This window comes from Lissotriton vulgaris, chromosome 5 (assembly GCF_964263255.1).
Source record: "Lissotriton vulgaris chromosome 5, aLisVul1.2, whole genome shotgun sequence".
Lineage (NCBI taxonomy): Eukaryota > Metazoa > Chordata > Amphibia > Caudata > Salamandridae > Lissotriton > Lissotriton vulgaris.
The window spans coordinates 1285232677-1285256494 of NC_141693.1; the positions used below are offsets into that span (position 1 = coordinate 1285232677).

Sequence of the window (23818 nt, forward strand, 5' to 3'; positions counted from 1 at the left end):
AAACAAATTCAGAAAAACAGGAGGGTTAAAGGCAAAAGGTTTTGAGTGACCCTGCAGAGAGGACCAACTTCAACAGTGGTGGTTCCTGGAAGGTAAGAGGTAGACCTTTGGGGATGTGTCACCAAAGGTAATAAAATGGGAGTCAAGATTTTTTAGGATGAAACTCTTTCCTGCCTTGCAGCTCCTCCTCTCCCCAAGTATATATTCTTGTCTCAGGGAGACTGAATTTCATGGTTGCTATGAGCAAGGCATTGACTAAGTAATAAAGAATTACCCATAAATAATCTGTATATGCTCACTTATATTTCTTCCTGACTTGACCTCTTCCTATGCCTTGAGCCAAGCACCCTGCCTGTTTTCCACCTATTTTAATTAGGCTGTCCCACTTCTCTAAAACCAACTTTTTTCCACCCATATTCATTGTTGTTTTCTTTTTTGTCTTCCATATACAATCTGCCTTTTTGCTGCCATATATCTACACATAAACCCTGATAAAAAACAGGAGCTTCTTCCGGGAAGGGGAGAGATTTTATTTGGGGGGGGGGGGGGGGGGGCAGGGGGGGGGTATAAGATACTGCTTCTCTGAATTAATCAACCACGCCAAATGTATATAACAAACTTACTCCTAGACCTCATTTTGCAATATAAATGGATCTAGAAAGGAGAAAGCATTCAGGGATCCTGCTAGGTTATTCTTTTAGACCTTCATCCACTCAGTTAGTGCCATGCTTCATCATCCGGTCTCACCCTGGTCCCTATAAACCAGGGTTGGCTTAACCATATTCCAGGGAGCCCTTATGATGTTTCCTACCAGGATCGTTAGGGATAAAAAGACCTTTCGGCCACTCAGGTATCCATTTATCTGTGATTGTCTGTGGTATATTAAAAACAAGGTAAAATTGGGGAGAGGATGTAGTCTTACGGCTAGAGCGCTCAACCTTGGTGCTCGGGTACTGGGTTCGAGTCTCGGCAATGACGCTCAACATCCTGTGATTCTGGGCAAATCACTTAATCTCCCTGTGCCTAACAAAAATGAACGTGTCCTTCTGTAAATAAACTGGTGCTATGTAAAGTGCTCTGATACCCCATGTCTCGGGTCTAGTTTGCGCCATATAAAACTAAAAAAAATAATAAAGTGGGGTGTTTCTGTAAAATGATGTCCTTATAAGTTGTTAGGACATAACTTTCCAGAAACTCCATTTCTACCACAAAATGGGGTCTAGGACTTATGTTGTAGGACACCGTTGGTGTTACTGTTTCCTTGCTGTTCTATACCTATGATTTTAAGGCCATGTCCCTTCTTAAATGACCAAATTAATATTTCTATGTGTTCTGTGTGCACCCAATACTTTGTCTCTCTCTGTCCTGTCATTCATTCCCACCTTCAATCTTTCGCTTTGTGTGCTTCCAAAGCAAACCACTCTCTACCACTGCCCCCCTCAGAGTCCGTTCTCTGTTTCCCGATTTCCTGGACAAATTCCTGCTGGTATTATTTCTGTCCACTTTTTCCTTTCTTCCTGTTTTCATGGATGCAAATTTTGATTACCTCAAAAATGTGCTCTGTTTTTTAATTAAGTACCCGCTCTAATGTCTTTATTTATCATTGATGTTGTCATCTATAAAGTGTTTTCAATAAACAAACGTACTAGAATGACATGCAGCCGTTTATTGAAAACAGTTTGTAAATGGCCTAACATTTATAATTAAAGAAACAGATTAGAATGGCAGCTTCATTTGCTTGAAAGGTGGGGAAGAGCTGACCAGATTTGGTTTACCCAATCAAGGAAAGGTGCCAAAAAGAGGGGGCTTCATGACCATACCTCTGGAATCATCTGGTGTTTGCCCAGGTTGAAAGTGACAGTGTCCTTGAACTGCTCTGGATAGTTGGGAGTCTGAGAAGCCCAGCCCTTGCCTGTGACTGCTCCACCTTGGGTGGGGGCTGTATCCTTCGGTACTCTAGTCTCCAGATCCAGGGTAAACCCCATTGAAGCTGTGAAGTACTGCATCAGCTTTAACCCTGCCATCTGTTGGTTAATGAGCCTGGGTGGTTGTTTGTCTGAGGGACATCAATGTTAAATTCGATTATATTGGCTAATCCTTACCTCCTGTCACCTTTGATCATTGATCTTGTTCTCAGGTCTGCCACATTAAGGCTTCCAGGGTACAATCAAAGAGAAATTAAAGAACTACTGTTCCATAACACGACAGCGGATCCTTCTATGTTGCCTCTGTCGCTAGTAACCTCTGTGTTGTTTCTCTCTTTTCATTGCAGGGAGGAGGAGGAGGAAGAAGGTAAGCAACAAATATTTGCTTCATGGATATGAAGTCTCGAATGCAAAGATTTCAGTGTTGCCGCCACTAACGTGGAGTTCAATGAGCAGAGGTGGGATGCGCCATCTTTTTCTTCAGAACCACCCGCCACATATAGCAAGGACACCCCGAATAATCCCACCCGGATTAACCTGAAATGATCAAGCTTTGGCTGAATATGTTTTGGTCAGCGGGAGCATCCTCCCACTGTAGCATCTTCTTATTAGGTTCTACAAAATCTTAAAATAAAATACTTGCGCCTGTCTTCAACAAAAGAAGCATATACAAGCCCAGCGTTCCTTCATATAGGACTGTATGCCCCTTTTTAAATTTTGCACTTTCTGTCTACAGCATTTTTAGGGCAGTTGCATATTTGCAATAAGAGATTAGGACCACCGACACATATAGCATTCAGAAAACTTTAATTTGTAGATCCTGGCCTTCTTACCCATGTCTTGGTCAAATCAATACCTGTTGAATTCACTGCCTCTCAGAAACAGTACTTTGCTCCTGTGCATCTAAATGAAAATGCCAAATCGGATTAGCATTTAAATTGTGGAGAGCTCAAGGTCGACAGGTCTAAACAACGCAAAACGACATAAAGTCTCGCAAAAATATTTACTCTCCTGTCAAAAGGTGTTCTACGCTGGCAAGGCGCACTTTCCTTAGCGCAAAAACACCTTTGAGGTGCTTTGCAATGGTTGGATCTTGAAAAAAAAACATCGTTTTTCAGGCAAAGCCCAATCTCTTAAAATAGCGAGAGCGCGATTTGTGTCAAAAACGAACTCCTCATTGCACAGGTGTTAATAATGGGAATTAATTTACTCTAAAAGCCCACACATTTCTTGTGAACTGCTCTGCACAGCACACATCCAGTGGACGATATCCAGGTGAGTTTATCTAGGCTTAGGACATTCTACCAGTAGGGTATGCTTCCTGCACAGATCCTATGCTAAACAGCACACACACATCTCTGCACCAAGGTTCGAGGCTGAACTTCTTGTACAGCAGCCTTTTTATACACCAGCACGGGGAATAACACCAGCAGCAGGGCACTCGTAGAGGATATGACCCTGCTCTGTCTCCCCCATGTGCAACATAACGCAGCAATTTGGTTGCTCCTCTGCACTGCGTGAACATATAGTAACCCTGGTCCCCTGTATATTGTAGCTGGTATAGCATGATTGCATTGGCTGCTGTTGCATCACCCACCCCTTGTGGATGGCACAGACACCTGCTGTACACTTGTCTCCAACATGGAAACAGCTGAAACACTACCATTGTTTCCACAAAAAACTTTTCCAATGTCTTCTACAACATGTCCAAAGTCTTGTAAGGGATGCGCCACTTAGGTTGGACTATTAGCATTGTGTGGAACCTTGTTTGATGACTTTAGCTGAAGTCCAGTTTATTCTTTCTGTCTTTGCTATGGTTTGGTGAGGGAAGGCAAGGCACGACAGAGGTTGCTCTGTAACCCAGTGACCGTAGCAGCAAAACACCCAGCGAGGTGTAGACCTAGCAGCGGGGAGGACCCGAGAAGGGGAAGCACCAGGAAGCTGCTATTGAGGGAGGTCCATTGGAGGCAGGAAGGCCATGTAAGCCCTCCTGGTTAGGTGGCCTCAGTACAGCCTCATGTGGGAGGCAGTCCCATGAAGTCGAAAAGAAGAGCTCGCAGCTGTATTTGGGGAAGTATCACTGATACCACATCCGCAGGCCCAGTGCTGACTTTCTTGCAGCATAGCCCAATGAGCTCATATTTGTCAATTAGCTCATTGAGCCCACATCAGCAGGAAGGTCCAAGCGCTGATGATTACTGGGTGCTTTGTGTGAGGAATGCACAGTGAATGAGGCCCTGTGAGGCCGCAGTAGAAGACAGAGTGTGGTGCAGCCATGGTAGTCCAGGCAGTGAGGGCTGTCAGTGGGATGGGTCATTAAGGAAGGATCAGAGGAAGTCAGACTGAGGATCCAGGACAGCGACAGCAGGATGGCGTGATGCACTAGTAAAATCATATAAGGAAGAGGCCTCAAAGAATGCGAAAGGGTGAGACCCCATGTCTGCGTCTACAGGATGGTTGAGCAAGAGTGGATCAGTAGGCGGTCTAGTTGGACTCTGAGTGCAAAGGTTCAGTGAGGCCACCTTAGCAGGAAGACACTTTTTGGCTAATTCCCCAGGAAGCTGAAATGAGGCCTTATCAGCCGGAATGCTTATTTAGGGCCTATGTACTGGAAGGCCCGTTGACAGAGTAGCAAGAGCCGCAGTTCAATAGAAAGGATCTCTGGGAAGGCCAAGTGATACTCTATCAACATACCTGAGGCTGAATCATATGAACACTCAGGGAGGTTGAATGAGGTAAAAAGCCGGGTGAAACAGTATCCAGTACAGATCTCAGTGTGGTTAAATGAGGGAAGGTACAGCCTGGTTGCATTAGCATTCAAGCTCCGAGAGGCTACAAGTGGTTGGAGACCAGAGAGGCTACATAAGCAGGCATGCACAGTGAGCTGGAGAAGCACCTGGACAGCAAGGTGAAATTGCACGACTGTGAAGACCAAATGAGGTTATTGCAGAAAGGTCGGGGGAACCCACATCAGAGGGATGGCCCCGTGTTGGTGCACTTGAAGAAGAGCCTAGTGACGTTGTATCAGCATGATGGACAGATGAGGCTAGGGTGACCAACCGTCCGTAAATTTCAAGGCCTGCCCATTATTTGGGCCCCTTGTCCTTTGTCCGTGAGCATTTCTTTCACGGAGGCCTTTTGTCGTAATTTTTGGGATGGCAGCAAGCTGTGCTGTTCCCCTCCCCTGTGACAATCGGAGCCAGCTCGCACTTCTCTGAGGCTGAGGAAGCCCCTCCCCGACCTCGCTCAGTCTTTGTACAGGCCCATTGTCATTCTGATGTGGCTGATTATCACCTGGTGAATTACAATGGGCCAAAGGTGTAGGGAAGCACCCAGGGTTAGATATGTGTCTCATGGCCCTTCCTAACTTTGATCTGTGACTCGCAGATCAGCACAGGACAGAATAACAACCAAATGAAATAAAGCAAGAATAATCACTCTGATGCAGCTGTGTGTGTGAGTGAGGGGGGTGCAGAAGTAGCGAAACGAGGGACAGAAAGAGAAATTATGATAATGGCAAATCAAAAGGAAGCAACATTCAAATGGAATGAGAAAGTGAAGGAAGAATAGAATGCAAATAATGAAAGAAAGCTGGAAAGAAAGAGAAAGATGTAGATTTAACAATGGAAGGAAGGATAAGATGATGATGAATTGTAAAATAAAGAACACAAAATGAATGTTAATTTGGAATATGGAAATATGAAAAGAAAATGAAATATGAATTTAAAGAATAGAGAGAGAATGAGAGACGAAATGAAAGGATGCACAGACAGAAAGATGGAAAAAAATGGAAGATGTAAAGAAGAAAGAAAACAAAGGTGGATAGAAAGGACATAAGGAAAGAAAGAAAATGAAAAGACGGAACCAATAAAAGACAAACTTCAATATAGGTAAATGCAGTTTTTGATCACGTTTCTTTCCTGCTGTAAAAAGCATAGCGTTGCATTCATTTTCAGATTTTCATCATGTGGAACAATTTTCACAGACTTCAAAAAAGGAAAGACCAGGATTGCTCACTTTGCTCCTTTATTTAGTGCCATAAAAAGCAGGGGTATTTTATTTTTCTGGCTACTCCCTTGCCATGGACCCTTGTGTAGTTCCGGCATGTGGCGTGACTGCCTCTGCATAGGCCTAGGGCACAGCATGCTGCCAACAGGATGAAAGGCAAAGACTTCTGAGGGCTTTGCTCGCCTGCAATTTTCAGGCCATAACAAAAATGTCTATTTTAACTCTGGTGATTAATGAATCTCTTGGAGAGATCTGAGTTTTCACTACTCCCGGTTTTGACTCATCACAAAGAAGCATGGAGGCATAATGCGCTTCTTGTAAAGCACAAAGTGTAACATGCAAAGCAAAGTATTAATTTGTATAATAATTGTAAAGACAACCCCTACCACTATGTTATGTGTTACATCCTCAGTTTGTATTTCGGGGTCACTGGAATGATGTGATTGTACGGCTTCAACAATTTTCGCATGACTATGAATTTTCTGCATGCGCCACATAATCCATCTTTAGCTGAATATATCTGAAGATTTTATTTTAAAAACTGTTTCTATCTCAAATGGTTAAAAAATAACTAAAAAGGCAGTGACGTGTTGCAAAGGCCCTTTGTAAAGGTTGACTGGTCACCTTCCTTTGCATATTACTATATTTGGGTGTTATACGGGTACTTAATAAGATGCAAACTATGACCAGAAAGTGGTAAAATGTGCATAAATTAGAAAATAATATGGTAATACTATGACAAAATTGCAGCATTACCCTGCATACATTCCCTTTTCTTGCCAAATAATTTAATCAACCCTGTAGCATAATTTGGCCCTCCCTGCTGCATAATTCCAGTGGCCCTATATATAGTACCTAACAGTATGGATGCCATGTGACTCCTACACCTTGTAGCCCTCCTTACCTTAAGTAACATTTCCTATACATTGACTTACATACTTATATTAGTCATTCTCTCTAAACAATAAGTGTGTGAGCTAAAGCGCTCAACACCCCACATTGGGCTGAGCAGCACTGTAAAATAAATGACACACACATGACCGAAGGTCTATATAGAAATGAGGGGCACGATTGGAGGTTGATAGTGCGGGAATCTGTGCAGAGGGAGGTTTTTGACAACACTACAAAGAAACCCCAAACTGTAAACAAACTATCATATGAAATACCACAAAAAGACCTGCACAGTTGCTCAAAGCTCTGCACATACCAAAACGTTGAGGTGCGCGATTGTCTCAACTTAATATAAACTTATTTTGACATGTACTTATGTTGGTTGTCTATTTACTTACTTATACATTATCGTACAACCTCCTCTGATGTGTCTGAAAACGTACCTTTTTTCCCAAATTTCTGTCCTGAACTTTGACCTTCTGTCCTGAATTTTGATCCTTTGTCCTGAATTTTTACACTCACTGTCCTGAGTTTGCACCTATGCCAGTTGGTCACCCTCGATGAGGCTGTTTCAAGCAGGCCATATGAAAACAGCAAAGACACGGAGGCTGCACCAGCCTTGAGACCCAAGCACACTGTATCAGCAGAAAGTCACAGGGGGAGGGGTACATCAACAGGTAGGACGAGAGAAGGTGGGTGAAGTGGAATGAGAGAGCAGGGCCAGTGCAGCTGTATCACTAGGGGCGAGGGTTGTGAAGTCTTATACATGAAAGGCCGGAGGGAGTCCGCTGTTTATGCACTCATACTAATAAAACACCTGTTTAATATATCATTGTTTCACCCCGAGGAGGAGAACAAGAAGAAGAAAAGACCCTAGAAGAAGAAGAAAAACTAGAAGAAACAGCAGCAGAGGAAGGAGAGACAGGGGAAGCTCACACACAAGGTATTTTATTCCTCGAATAATCCCTTTACTCAGATTTTGCACAGGGACAGTTGATGTCATATATCGAGTACCGAATCAGATTAGAAATCAAAAATGTAGTTATATATTTGGATGAAGTCTAGCTGCTGAGCGATCTTATTCATGTATTTACACGTTTTAAATCTAGCAATCCTTGCCTTCAAAGGTGTGGAGGTGTGCCTGCAATGAAACGGTTTTCAAAAATATGTTTAGACTTTAATTGAAAAAAAATAGGACAATTTGCAAAAATTAATGTAGATAATGAAAATGTACGGACTAATGGCCCGATGTAGGTGGCCATTTACCGACCGGTAAATGGTAATTTGCGATGTAGGGGCCCTATTTTACCGATTCGGTAAATTTACCAAATCAGTAAAATTACCGAATCGGTGAAATACCGAATCGGTAAAATACCGAATCAGTATTTTTACCAAATCAGTAACTTGGAGATGTAGGTGGGACTCTTCTGAGTCCCACAGGCCTTACAGTATCGGTATTTTACCACCCAAACCAATTGGCTGGTTAAATACCGAATCCAGGTGTGCATGCACATGTGTGCATGCACACCTGTGCCATGTGACAGACATGCCCTTAGGGCATGTCTGTGTGCCACATGTCACACGTGCCTGAATTCGGGGTGCTAGAGGGTGTCAAAGTGACACCCCCTGCACCCTTGCAGCATTCGGTATTTACCAAATCGGTAAATACCGATTTGGTAATGCCTATTGATTCCTATGGGCTTCAATGCCCATAGGAATCAATGGGCATTACCGATTCGGTATTTACAGAATCGGTAAATACCGAATCAGAACGATTCTGTATTTACCGAATCTGAAATACCTACATCACCCCCCCCCCCCTCCATTTTACCACTTATTAAATACCGAATCGGTATGATTCGGTATTTATGTATTTATGAAGTGGTAAAATGAATTTACCTACATCGGGCCCTTTATCACCTATTAAATACTTGAATGAGTTTCAATAGGTAACATCACTGTTTATATAGGGATATAATGATGCAAAAACATTGATATAAACAACTAAGGGCTAGATGTAGGTGGCCCAATACCGGTCTGTAACGGTGAAATGTGTTAAATTTCACCGTTACCAACCGGTATTTAGGCATTTGAGATGTAGGGAGGATTCGGTATTAAGGAATCGGTAAATTCCGATTCCGATTCCTTAATACCGATTCCTTATGACCTTGAATTTAAGGAATCGGTAATACCGATTCCTTAAATGCAATGTAGAAAGCACTCAAAACAGTGCACCTCAGCCTTAAGGAATCGCTATTTACCACCAACTCCAAGTTGGTGGTAAATAGCGATTTCCTTTCAAAAAGCACTTTTTTGCTTTTTGAATTGTGCCATGTGGCACACATCCATGTCCTTAGAGCATGCATGTGTGCCACATGTGCACACATGCACATTTCAGGGGTGTAACAGGGTGTCCTTTGGACACCCTGGCACCCTTGAAATACCTCCCGGTATTACTGATTCAGTAATACTGAATCGGTAATACAGAATGTCTTCACATTCATTTTATGGGCCTCCAAGCCAATAGGAATGAATGGGTAGGTATTCGTTATTACCGAATCTCAATTACCGATTTGGTAATAACGAATATTAAGAATTCGGTATTTTTACCGAATTCTTACCTACATCTGAAATACCGATTCCTAAATACCGAATCGGTAAAATTCGGTATTTAGGAATCGGTATTTCTAAGTTACCTAGATCTAGCCCTATATACTTTATACTGATACAACAGCAAACTTGAAACAGACAATATATATAGATAAATGATTTATAAGATGAGGGGTTGCGTGAATGAGGTAAAAGAAAAAGTGAACATAGAGATTCACATTAAGAAAAAAAAGATGAACAGTTTATACAATGGGATACACACATCTACATCATAGGAATTTATTGGCTTTGAAGATCTCCAGGTCTGGTGGTTTTGTGGAGTAATGCTAATCCACTAAACGGCCCTGTGCAAAACCTCATGGTCGCAGTTTCAAATCCAGGCAGGTCCACTCAGCCTTTCATCCGTTTGAGTCCGATACAATGAGCACAATTGAGTTGGGTAAAAATATACATCTGTTATTCAGGGCCAAGATGCCCACGGATGAACGTGCGCTGAAAACACGTGATGAACATGAGTTAAATGCACGTGACGTTATGTTATAAACAGTAAATTTTGAGTTGTCTTTTTAAAAAAAAATGAGAAGGGACGAGGCTGGTGTATGTCGAGTGGGCACAGGCGTTCCAGATTACGGATTGTTTACAGAGAAAGATGACTTGGGGCTAGGAGCGTTTTTGTTCTGAATTGAGAGGTTTCTATGCATAAAGGGGATTTACACCTCGGGTCCCACGTGCTACCAGAGAATTTTATGAGCTAATATGTCAGATAGCTTGGATGTTTCATGTGGGAAGTCATCTTTACATGGGATGCATGCTATTTTAAACGTGTGTCTAGATTTCAAAAGGAACCATTTCAGAGAAGCAAAACAGGAATGATGTGGTCATATTACTTGGAACTGGGAACACTCTGCTGTCTAGGGTCACTTTCTCTGCCTTTCCCTTGTAAGGACCACTAGCCTGTGACTGGTTCAGAAAGAACTCTGTCGGTGCACCAAGCCCTCTGATTGTCTCAGAATATAATACACGTGGTCACCCTTGATTTATAGACAAAATCTGGATTTTCGTTTCAAGTACATTATTGTCAACATTCATCTTTTACTCTGCAAATGCTAAACTGATAACTTATAAAATCACAGCGAAAGGCAAAATCCATACAGTTCTCCGACTTTTCACAGGTCACTGGGTGCTCATGGCCAGTTGGTACTTAAAAGGGAATATTAATCAAATATTTACTCATCTCGCATCAGAATCTACTGGTCCCAAATATCTGTGGAGAATAAAAAACCTGAGCTCCTGTGCGCGATGCTATGGTATGCCACACTATGTAATCATCACTTGTATAAAGACTACTTATGTTAAAATAGATACTTATTTTATTAAAAAGTATTAATGACGGTAATAACTTTCATTTTTCAAAGCACTTGTTAGTGCACATTGTAGTATTTTGTCGCGTTGTAAATACAACTGTTGCTAATGTCCTGTCTTTCTGTTTTTCTCTGACCGGGCCAGGATTAGTGTAAGGTTGGATTAGAATTTAGCCTAAAGGTCATACATGGTCTCTGCAAAAGCTACTTCTCCCAAATGATAATGGTGTGTAACATGATGTTCAACTGCAGAGTTTTGTGAAGCTGATGATGCTCATGCTTTGAGTCATTTCCTGCTTTAGTTTGGCCCAAGCTAAGTTTTATAGCCTGCGTTGGCTGTGCACATGCGCAGTCTGGCTGGCGAGATTTAATTTTTTTGAGAGCTTCAGTATCAGGCTTTAAGCCCCGCCCCTCTTTCACATTGGCTTGCGTCACCGTTTGTGCTTAACAGTGGCCAGCCATTGGAAAAGAGCTCACTGTGACGTGTTCTTGTCTCTTTTTGAGCCGTCCCACTTGGACAGGCTAGTCTGCCTTACTTCTGGCATAAAAGCGTACTTATCTTTATGGGGTCATGTGTTTCAGACACATGCCCCCATAAAGACAAGCTCCACCGCTTGTTTTTTTTTTTGCATCTCACTTTCACTTTTGAAAGTGGGATGCAAAAATAAACCGTGGCTGCCTGGCGAGCGCTTGTCTGTAAACGGTGCTCAGTCACTCCGGCGGCAGTCAGTGCCGTCAGAAGAGTACGAGAGAGCGGAGTTTCGGTGTCTGCGAATCTTGGAGCACGGCCAGCAATGACCCGTGAGTACATAGAATGGGGGTCTTGCTGAGAATGGAGTTCAATGTCTGGTATACGTGCACGGCTGCAACTGGGTTGCGAGATAAATGTGTGTGGGGTCGTAACGGGCTTCCGTTGTGTGCATCTTCTTCCTCCTTGCCTTCGCCACGTCACAGGTCTAGTGGGTTCCCAGGGAGCGGCTGTTGGGCCTAGCACTGATCATTTCCCACTAAGCCATGTGACATTTTAGCGTGCATGACACGATATTGCCCCCTTGCACTACCACCTATCTTCCACACTATCTTCATCCACTTCCCATCCTGTTTACTGTGCCCGGTGTCTAAGGCTTCATTGCAGAGTCCAAAAAGATCATCCGCCCAAGGGTATAGTTAGTGGCCCGTTCTCGTTACAGCCCCTCTAGACCAACTCATACCTGTTAATAAAAAATAAGGGTAAAACATTGTCCCTGAAAGCCCCTACATTCCTCAGTACGTCCCCAACACAATAGAGGCAGACCTGCTCTCCCCCTCACAGCACAGAACTCCAGAGTCTCGGTCTCACTCCCCCACGCCCCTCTGGACAAAACTGGCAACACGGCCGAGCGAGTTTAGTGTCTGAATCCGACATGTTTGTGACCTGGTGCGAACAGTTCCAATTATGGCGCATGTAACCAAAATTTTCACAATTCAAGGGTCGACATATTGAACGTATTCAATTGTCTGTGTGCAATGCATGTTTTGTGCAACTCTTAACTACGGTATACATTTGGTATCAAATCCCTTTGTTGATTCTTAGCTCTTCAACTACTTTAGAGGTAGCTTCTCGTCCTCGATGACAACCTGGATACCAGTCTTGTGCTCAGTCCCCTTCTAACACAACAGTAAATAAACGAAGGTCTTAGAAGCCATTAAATAGCAGCAGACAAGGAACAAAAGGGCTTGTGATTCGCATTTGGCATCGAGTCGATTTGTAGCAGGTGTAGGAGGCCAGCCCTTGGGGTTACTTGAAAAGCCAGGTCTCCAGTTCTTGTGAAAGTGAAGACGAGAGGAGGAGGCTCTGATGTGTTGTGGTGGGTCGTTCCATGCTTTAGAAAACATGCCAGGTGTAGTAGGCGTTTTGTGCCTCACCGGGGAGGGTGGGCGGGGGGTAGCTCTATCATCTGCACCCCGGGGGTTAAGACTTCTGGTCTGGCGGCACACTCTGCTGCTAAGGTATGCCACCCTCCCCCTTTCTTTAGTTATTTTGTACTCATTTTTGGTCATTACCAGGATTTCTGCTACTCCCACTTCCCGATGGCGGCAGATTGGCGGGTAAATACCCAACCATCACCCTGGGGGGAAGTGGCTGGGGTGGGGGAGGTACAGAAAGACTGCTGGGCTTGTTCTAGGTCAGATTTGTGGCCTCTCTGCTACCTCAATTTTTTATGCCTTTCCCCTGGTGTCTTATTAATTTTATTTATTTAATGCCATTTATAGAGCGCGTACAATTACCCTTAGGCGTCTCGGTGCTGAAATTGCATTGAAGTCTCACCCTAGACAGGAAGTGCGGAAATGTGGGTTACTGATTGAAAAGCCATGTCTTCAGTTTTTTTCTGAACTGAAGAAGAGTGGGACTGGTTCTTATGTGATTAGGTAGGGTGTTCCAGAGTCTAGGGGCCGCGATTGAGAAGCGGCGATCGCCCCAGGAAGCTGTTCGGCTGCGTAGAACCACTAGTTGGTTAAGAGAGGTGGATCTGAGCATTCTCGGGGGGGTGTAAGGAATCAGTTGCTTTTTGAGGAATCGGGGTCCTAGATCCTGAAGTGATTTAAAGACAGTGCACAGAGATTTAAATTTGACCCTGTTATGAATGGACAGCCAGTGGTATTTTTTAAGCGTGTCCGAGATGGGTGCAAATCTAGGTTTTTTTTAAAGTACGCGGGCGGCGGCATTCTGCACGGTCTGTAATTTTTTGATGACTCTGTTCTGGGCATTGAGCAACAGACCGTTGCAGTAGTCTAATGAGGACAGCACTAGCGAAGAGACTAGTGTTTTTGCTGCTGATTCTGGTAGGTAAGGTATGATTTTCCTAACCATTCGTAGCTTAAAGTGAGCATTGGCAGCCACCTTGTTCGCATGGGCCATGAAGTTGAGCTGGTCGCCAAAGGTGACACCTAAGTTTCTAACTTTGACCGTGGGGCAGGGAGGAGAGCCCATGGCCGCTGGCCACCAAGTTGCCGACCAGGCTGGGGAGAGATTGCCGAAGATAACCACCTCCGTTTTATCGGAGTTGAGTTTCAGGCAATTTCTTGCCATCCACCCACTGATAGCAGTCATCCCATCTTGGAATCTCTCTGCCATCTTCTGTCCATCGCCCTTTATGGCCAGAACCAACTGGGTGTCGTCAGCGTATGAGGTCAGGCCCATCCCGTAAGCTTTGATGACACTAGCAAGGTCCGACACGTATATATTAAATAGTGTCGGACTTAGGGATGAGCCTTGGGGGACCCCACACGGTAACGACAGGTCAGCCGACTGGAAGGGGCCCAGTGTAACCGCCTGGGTTCTGTTGGCCAGGAAGGAGGCCAGAAGATCTCTAGCAGTGAACTGAATGCCCATCCTCTCGACACGGTCGACCAAGATCTTGTGGTCGACCGTGTCGAAAGCAGCTGACAAGTCTAGGAGGACTAATAAGGCAGTACCTCCTTGGTCACGGATGACTCTTATGTCGTCGGCTGCTTTGATGAGAGCGGTTTCCGTGCCATGGTGTTTGCGGAAACCGAACTGCGTATCATCCAGCAGATGATTGTTCTCTATATAGGCTGATAACTGCTGGTTCATAGCCTTTTCTATGACCTTCGCTAGAAAAGGGAGACTTGCAATGGGACGGTAGTTTTTTAGTTCACTTTTATCTAGCCCAGGTTTTTTAAGCAAAGGTTTGATCAGAGTATTTTTCAGAGAGTCGGGGTAGGATCCGGATGCCAGAATAGTGTTACAGAGGGTAGTTATGATGGGGATGACTGTGTCTGGTACTGTAGCAAGTACAGAGGTAGGGCAAGGATCCAAAGCTGATCCAGCTTTAATCGTGTTAAAAATGCTCTTAACTTGATCAGTGGTGAGGGGACTGAAGGAGGTCATAGTGGTGCTAGTCGGCGTAGTCAAAGGAGTGATCAAAGGGGTAGTAGCACTGCTGTGGACCTGGTCAAGATTGAAAGCTTGATAAATATCGTTGACTTTAGTAAAGAAGAAGTCAGACAGGGCATCACATAATGTTTGCGATGGAGGTGGATTGAGATCCGGGGCATTTTCCGCGAGGGTTTTTGCAACGTGATAAAGCTTTTTGCTAGAATTTTTTGCAGATTCTATATTGCGAGTAAAATAATCTTTTTTTGCTGTTATTATCATCGCTTTGTATGTAGCCAGAGCTTTCTTATAATTGTCCTTGTTTTCAGTGTCATAGGTTCTTCGCCATTGTCGTTCCCTGTTCCTGGTAAATTGTTTTTGGTCTTTTAGTTCTTTCGTGTACCACTGAGCTTTGGGCGTATTTCTGTTTTTAGAGATTGATTTGGTGGGTGCCAACTGAGTTGAAGCTGCACCCAACCATTTTTGGAATTGATTAGTGGCAATCGTTGGGTCAGTGGATAGTTCCGGAGTTGTAGTGTTGAGAAGCATCATTAAATCATTGGGATTAATGTCCTTCCAAGCTTTAAACGTGCCCTTTATCGCAGGGGTAACTTTTTTCCTCTGCGGACCTTTGATGGTAAGTTTACTAAAGATGACTGAATGGTCTGTCCAGGTCATAGGGAGAACAGAAGTAATGGACAATCCTTCCACATTTGTAAAGATTCCATCCAACGTATGGCCTGCCTGGTGGGTAGGGGTCCTGACCAATTGTCTGAGGCCCATCGTGTCTAGATCTGATACGAGGGTTGTAGTGTCCCTGTCACTGTGAAGCTCTAGATGAAAATTGAAATCACCCAATATCATGGTGGATTCTTCTGCCGCTATGGATTCGGTGATATTGGGAAGATTTGCGAGGAAAGCAGATCTAGTACCAGGGGGTCTATATATCAATGTTCCCTTAAAATTATAAGTGGGGGACAGATTAATATCAAAGTGCATGGCTTCGCATGCATTGATAGGGATTGGCGAGCAGCGGGTATTGTATTGGTCTCTTGCTATGATGGCTATCCCACCTCCTTTCCCTATGGGCCTGTCCTGCCGATAGGCGCTGTATCCTGGGGGAACTGCCGTAACATAGTTGGGGGCAGATGCTTCTTCGAGGTTTTCTGTGCTCCTGAAGGGGCAGATTGGGGGTAAACCCTCCAATGGGCCCCCAGGGGGTCAGAAAGACTTATCATTTTAATGTGGGGGCGAATGCACAGGCTCCTGCATAGGTGGGGTGAGGGAATGGAGTACCTCCCTCAAGACCTATTACGTGGTGTCTAGTGTGGATTGTGGTCCAAGCAGAGATCCACTAGTAAAGTAAAATCAGTTGGTACCTAAAGGCGCAGAATGATTTCACGTTCATTATGTGAAATCAGCATGCTAGGTGCACTGCACGTCACAATGACAAAAACAAAAAAAAAATACATCGGAACATGAGGTAAGCTCTTTCCTGAGGCCTCAAGTTTGTGTTTTTGAACAACAAATCCTCCTGGTGCTTAAACAAAAAAGTATGCTGAATGCAGTGAACAGACTGTTCACATCCACTGTACTACAAAGATAATGCAATGGGTAGGAATGGTTAAGCACATTATAGGTCATATAGTATTAAACCCAAGGAGGGTATCCTTCAGAATTCAGAAAAGGTCTGCTATGCTTTGAATTTCTTTTAAAGAGATACAAATGATCACGTTACTTACCTTTAGAAACACTGTTTTTGTGGCTAATCTATATAACCACAGATTACTATCCTCTAGAATATCCATCCGCAGGGCCAGACAGCATTCTCAGAATTCTTCCAGCAAAGCTCCTGCACACCAGTAGGTGGTACAATATGGCTCATCGGTGACTCCATTCTGCTCCAGAAGCCACATTTAAGACCATTCCTGAGTACTGACATCCATTTCTTGTGTCTTTCTCATTCTGCGCTTGCAGATGGGGAGCTTAAAACAAATTGTCAAAAAGAATGTGCTGATTCCGAATTTCGGTCCTTTGCAAATGGTAAACTTGTCACAGCACATAATGGGGAGGTGGGAGGGCTGTAAGGAATCTGCAGTTAGAGTAATCCCCAGAAAAAGTTTTACCAAAGTTAAGTACTTGTCCTCCTGATGAATACGTCTAACCGAAGATTCCTCACCTTTACAATGGTTACAATAGGTACCCTTGCACTACATCACAAAGGTGGTGGGCCTGGGTTATGGACTTACACCCCAAGGTCCAGCAGAATGGAGCAGGCGGAGTGACCTTCCCAATGGACTGGACTGTTATGGCAGTAGTGTTTCATTAAATGACAAAAGAGAAAAGGGGACTGGGAGCGTAAAAAAGGTCCAGTGTCCGAGCTCCAACACAAAGCATTCTCCAAATAAAAGGGTCGCTGTTCTTAAAGGAGATTGAGGGAGACAATCTAGGTTGTGGATAGGAGAGTCAGCAAGAGTCTTACATATTGCCCTCACACATTCCAGGGGATGTCAAGCTTGATCATTGGGTGGTTGCTCCTCATCATGCCAGCTGTACAATGCCTTAGGGTCCCCCGAATGGTCATTTTAGCGGAGATCTTTAAAAAATCTTGGACGTATGATGCGTGTGAGGGAGTGTTCATAGGGAGATGAGTGAGTGTGGAATTGACTGGAGGGTGTAGATGCTGTGTCGGTTTGGTGGGTGGATTCCTCGGTCAAAGTTGGAAGAACTGATGGTCTAATCCTTGGTCCTCCGTTCACTGGCCCCTTTCTTTTGGCCCCCCTCCCTCCCCAGTTCTCTCTGTTCGGACTTTGGGCATCAAGATCAGCAATGACCTATCCATGCATGCCCAAATTAGTTCAGTTGTGTCTTCTTGTTTTTCTTCCCTCCGCCTTATCCGTAAGATCTCCCGGTTCTTTTCTGTTGACGCCCTCAAAACCATCATCACGGCCCTGATCACATCCCGCCTGGATTATGGAAACGGCTTGTACGTAGGCATTCCTGCCTACGAGACTCGCCGTCTCCAAGCTATCCAAAACCAGGCGGCCCACCTCATTCTTCGTCTTCCTAAATCCTCCCACATCTCCCCGGCCCTTAAGACCCTCCATTGGCTTCCTGTTCATCTTAGGTCTCAGTTTAAACTTGCCTGTTTTGCCTTTCGGGCGCACTCTCGTTCTGCCCCGCTTTTCATTAACTCTTTAATCTCTTCCCATGCCCCAGCCGCTCTCTTCGCTCTTCCTCTCTTTCCCTTCTTCACGTCCCACGCTTTCGCAAATCCCGCACTGGGGGCACCCGATTCTCTGTGCGGGCTCCCCAGATCTGGAACAATCTCCCTCTTTCTATTCGCTCTATCCCTATTTTTTCCCACTTTCGTAAAGCCCTTAAAACTTTTCTCTTTCTTCAGGCTTTCCCCGGCTAATTTCTTTGGGATCCTCTGTTGTTACTGATACGCCCCTAGCGCCAGGAAGCCGCTTGGCCGCAGTGTGCTTTAGAAATCTCTTTTTCATTTCATTTCATTTCATTTCATGGTTGGTGCTGCTGGTGGGTTGTGGTGACCCTTAGTGGTCGAATGTGAATGTGAGTGAAGGATGTTTTGTGGTTTTTGGGTCAACACGTTTCGCGCCCCTGTTCGTTTCGAATAGAGATACCTGGCGCTTTATCAGGAACAGAGAGGGGAGTTGTATGTGAGTGGAGGTGGGCAGGGGCTGTCCCTATAGAGTAGTGGTGCCGCCTATTGGATCATATCTTGAGTAATCCAACCTAGATAAATAAAGGAAATAAAAAATAGAGAGGAGAGAAAAAGGAGAAAGAAACGCACATCAGTGTTATATGTTTCTGTCGCAGGAGCTCTTTAGTGGCCAGAAGGTCCCAAGGAGTGGACTCTAAGTGTGACTGGAGAAGAACTGGCCACCACACATTCGCAGGTAGTTATGGGGAGAGGATGTAGCCTTACCGCTAGGGCGGTCGACCTTGAAGCTGGGGGACCGGGTCAGAGTCTCGGCAACGACGATCAATATCCTGTGATTCTCGGCAAATCACAGTATCTCCCCACACCTAACAAAAATGAATGTAATCTTCTGTAACAAAACTGGTGCTCATGTAAAGCGCTCTGATACCCGATTCGGGTCTAGTTCGCGCTATATACAACTCTATTTTTAAAAAAAAGGAGCCAGGTACTACAATGCCCTGTCCTCTACTCAGCTTTTATGTATGTTTGGGGTGTGTGGTAGTGAGACATCTGAAGAGATGTCTGGAAGTTCGGTGGAAATGAATGTGGTTCTTCTGATAGGCAGGTCCAATGTAAATGAAATAAAATACATTTTATAAAGTGCTTGAATGCCCAAGGGTGTCGTGGCGCTGGAAGCACAGCAGAGGTATGGTTATGGCAACTAGAGCAGAGGCTATAGATTAAAACATCAGATTTCAAGATTCCTCCTAAAAATGAACATGGAAGAGCTGGTCTTTCAGTTGAGGGGTAGGGCATTCCAACGTTTGGTTAGGTGTGGGTACAGAGTTTAAAGTGTGCACGGTTGTGTATTGTGAGACAGTGGATTTCCCTAATGTGTGCTGTGATGTAGGCTTGGCATGGGAGGTTAAGGACTAGCCTGGCACTTGCATTTTTCGAAGGTCTGCAGTCATCTTGTGAGAGGGTTTGTAATCCCTATGTCCAGAGTGTTTTCATTGTGTTGTCTGCTAGTGATGAGGTAACCTCCCCCTTCCCAGTCAAGTATCCTCCAACTGGCGTGATAATTTTGACCTTAACTTAAATCTTTGGATTGTTAACTCTCCTTTTCTTTAGATGCCCCACACTTTACTTTCCACCCTTTACATGCCTCCTCCCTCTAACCAGTAATGTTGGGCTCCTGAGCAGCAGGCTGCCCGGCGTAAATTGCTTGAACGGGAGTAGTAAGCGCTGTATAAATGTAAATACAATACAATGCAATACAATACAGACTGCAGGTTAGGGTCCAAATTCAAGGGTCCAAGGACCAGCACATTGTTGTAACAGACAGAAAAGGAAGGATAATACATAACTTTAGTGGCTCTTTCATGTATTACTCTTTATCAGGGGGTGGCTTCACCACAATTAACAGCTTAAACTGTTAGCAAAGTGTGGCATTGCTATGCACTGGTGAACCCCAATAAAAGCCTGGAAAGGCGCGGTCTCTAAATGGTGAGCGTCAGAAGAAGATGCTTCCAACACGAATAAGATTGAGGCATTCGTAAGCGCTGCATCTCCACGCAATGGGTGGCACTCTTGCACACCTTTAAGCGCACCTCAGAGCAAATCGGGTCCACCTCGCCATCGCCGAGATACTCGCACACACCGCCGAATGCGCTTACCCCTGAATCCGGCCATGGAAACCTCCCCACCCTTACTAGACTAACAGACAAGGCGTAAACAAAAAGGATGTGGTCCAACAGCTAGATTGCCGACTTTGGAGCTGGGAAACCAACGTTCCAGCCTCGGGGTTGCGTCCACATCCTGTGATTCTGGGCAAATCACTTAATCTCCCCGTGCCTACCAAAACAAGCATTTGCAATGTAATAGGTCTCGCCTTTACGAGAGTTTGAGCTATTGGCATTGTAAACGACAATGCCTTTTATTTATGTGGTTTGAATACATGGAAGCATTGCGTAAACACACACTTTATACTTATAGTCATTGCTTACGAGAAGCAAGGCTGACAGTAACTGCGCCTTCTTTATGGCGGCTATTAGTACAAAGTGCGTGTTTACGGACCACTTACAGGTTTTCAAAACACATAAATGAAAGGCATTGTCATTTACAATGACAAAAGCTCAAACTCTCACAAAGGCGAGACCTATTGCATTGCAAATGCTTGTTTTTTCTACATTGCAAGATCATTTTCATTGCATGTGAAACAATTTTCACTCTACTCAAATCCAACCAAATGCAAAATTAATGCAGCATTTTTCACTGCGAGTGCACATTTTTCAAATAATTTTTATGTGCAATAGCAAATGTTTGCCGAGATATTCTCTGCTACTTACTTTGCAGATAATTTATCTGCAAAGTGGCATTGCAGACAGGAACCTGTTTTCTGTCAAGATCTAATTTATCGATATTAAATAAGGATACATTGAACATAAATTACCATAAAAGAAACAGTTTTCAAGTAGAAGTGGCAAAACACTGCTCGACCTGCATGAACATTCAATTTCATGTAGATGTCCACACATTTTCCAAAAATAACTTTTCAGCTTTGCACACCAACAGTCTAGCCAGCTCAAGAGGAAGACAATTCTCTGACTGTGAATCATGAACTGTGGAAGAAGTAAAATGTTGGCACTTAACTAAAAATCCTTATTATAGCATACCTGGTAAACTGTAGCCATGCATTTTACTAGATGAAGAATATCCTGATCACTTCGATTACCCTTCCTCTTCCCTACATTTACTTTACTGAGGTGTTACCTCATCCTCAAAGCAGAACTTAACTAAGTTTAAACTTCTCATATCCATACACCATTTCCCAAGACGTCCCCCTTTTATTCTTAGACTCCGCCTAATCACCTGGAGTCAAAAGGGGATGGTGAAAGCATCATATCCTGTCAACCTAAAGTCAAAGGGAATCAATGTCGTGATAACGGGATGGAGGTGGGATGTGGGTACTTGAAAAAGGAAGAATAATCAGAGCAATGAAGATTAAGATTACTGGTAAGTAACCAGGACATCACCGCTTCAATTCTACATTGTCCCAGTCCTTACTTTAAAAAGGATATTTCGAAGGCAGTAATATTGTGACTGGAATAAAAATCCCAACCCCAAAGTAATTCTAGCACATCAATATGTAATCCGAATAGGCATGAGCGGATTTTGCGGATTGGCAATCCGCGAATTTGCGGATTTGCGAACTCGCAATCCGCAAAATCCGCGAATTCCCGCGAATTTGCGGATTTTTTTTTTTTTTTGTGTTCGCCCGTGTTTCTGCCAGTTCGCGAGGGTTTTTACAATTTCGCAATTTGTGAACTTACCTGTCGGGTCGCAAGTTTTGCGAACTTGTTGTTTCTACGTGTCCAACCTGTTTGGGACACTCTTCTTCATCACTGCCACTCTCTGTCACCACTGCCACTCTCTGACTACTCATGCCACCCTCTGGCCCACCCATGCCACCCTCTGTTTCATCACCACACCCTCTGGTTGTCCAGTGTACATTATTTTCGGCAAAGCAAAGCACACCTTCCCTGCCTCAAGTGACCTGAATTAATTTGGGGCTGATTAATGTGTCACAGAATATTTTTTTAGCTGGCACCTGCTTCCTTAGTGCGCCCTGATTAGTGATCTTTTGCACTTGCTAAGTGCTTTCATTGTTGCAAAATTAGTTACAACACCTGCCCTTCCCCAACTGACCATAATGAATTAGGGGCTGATTAATGGATTTTAACTTCCAGCCTGGCTCCTGCTTGTCTCCCTTAGCTGTAATTCAGGACCTTTGTGGCATATGTGTAACTATTCTGAGGTTCAGAGCAGGGTCACATAATAGTTTCAACTGGCAACTGAACTCTGGAGGGGCCCCTCAGGAAGCACTACAGGAAATGGCTACTAATGATGTGCCTGAACTTTTGAACCTGGTAAGTAGTTACTTTCAGTTTTGCTTAGATCGTATTTCTGCAATTTCGCACTTATTCGCGGGGCGCGAACTCACGCGAACAGTGCGAGCAGTGCGAGCAAAATCCGCTGCTCGCGGATTTGCGGATTTTGCAGGAAATTCGCAAATCTCGCGGATTGCGGATTTCCCGAAAATCCGCAAAATCCGCGAGCGGAACGGATTTTCCGCCCACGCCTAAATCCGAAGTAAGTCCTATAATTACAGCAGAAAAACAATTTTATAAAACAGTATTTAGAACAGTAGGCCCAAAGTACAAAGCTTTTTGATTCACTAACGATGGAACTTTACAAAGTAATAGGGACTGCCCACTTTACTCCAAGCAAATGTCTTAAATAAATGCACCTTCCACTTCTGCCACTTTCATCCCCTGCTTAAAGTGGAAGTAGATGCTTTAGGTTTACAACCCTGTTTAAAGGAACCAAAGTTAACAAATTCCCCTTAACAAGAAAGATAGACCTTAACTGCCAGGGTGACATCCTTATAAATAGAGGGGCATATTACCAAGGGTATTATCGCCGCTTTAGCGGGAATTTTTCCCGCTAAAGCGGCGATAATTGTATCGCCCTATTACCTAGCTGTCGCGAACACCAGTTAGCGACAGCTAGTAGGAGATAGCGGGCATTTAGGTGCCCACTTTGCATGTCAGCGATAATTATCGCTAATGACATGCAAAGTGGGCGTGCCAAGATGTTAGCGACTGCAAACAGTCGCTAACATCTTTATCTCCTATTACCAACTTTTGGAAATAATCGCGCTAAGCGCGATTATCTCCAAAAGCTAACACCTGGCCTGAGCTGTTCCTAGCCATGTTATCCAATGGTAGGTGGATATCATGACTAAGAGCATTTGCTCGGTAATGCATGAATATCACTGACTTTACAGCGATATTCATGCATTTCGGGCGATTTTTATCGCTTAGGAGATAAACCTTGATAATATCAAGGCTCCTAAGCGATAAAAATAGGCGAAGCTCGGCGATATTATTTTGCCCGCTAACCAAGCTTAGCGATAATTATCGCTATAGCTTGATACTAGGCCCCAGAATGTCTCTTCCTCAGCCAAAGAAGGATTAAGAAAAAAAGAAGGAATAAACTCCTTCAGAGGGGCAAGGCAGCAGTCTTTATCCAAGGAAATCTTCACTTAATTGGATAGACATTGAACTAGGTCATGGTGAAGCTGTAAATTCATGCCCATGGAAGTACTTGAGCTGGCTGGATACATTTTGGCACCTTCGTCCATTCAAGATTTTTAGGCATATTTCCAAGAAAATGGCCCAGTGCAGTGCTGAAAGCAGTTTTGCTGTGCTGAGTGGCATCGTTTTCTAAGTGCAGGAATGAGATGTATTTACAACAATAAAGCGCATTCCTGGGATGATTGTTTTTGCACAGGGAAGGGACACCTTCCTGCACAAAAACAATCATCAATGACATTTTGCTCCTTCTATGTGTGCTGCAGAATGGAGCACACATAGAAAGATCAAAAACAAGGAGAAATATTTGTATTACTCCTCAT

General features: G+C 44.0%; 1 protein-coding gene across 3 annotated transcripts in view; it reads left to right on the forward strand.

Annotated features, from left to right (window-relative positions):
- Positions 1 to 2278: 2278 nt before the first annotated feature.
- The window catches only part of TNNT2 (troponin T2, cardiac type), a 119738-nt gene continuing 98198 nt past the window's right edge, over positions 2279 to 23818 (forward strand). For 2 of the 3 annotated variants that reach the window (XM_086923157.1, XM_086923158.1), the window contains exon 1: positions 7672 to 7767. The gene's annotated coding sequence lies outside the window, so the exon portion shown is untranslated. Of the gene's footprint in view, positions 2293 to 7671; positions 7768 to 23818 lie in introns of those variants that run through there. The other variant, XM_086923156.1, reaches the window with a different exon arrangement.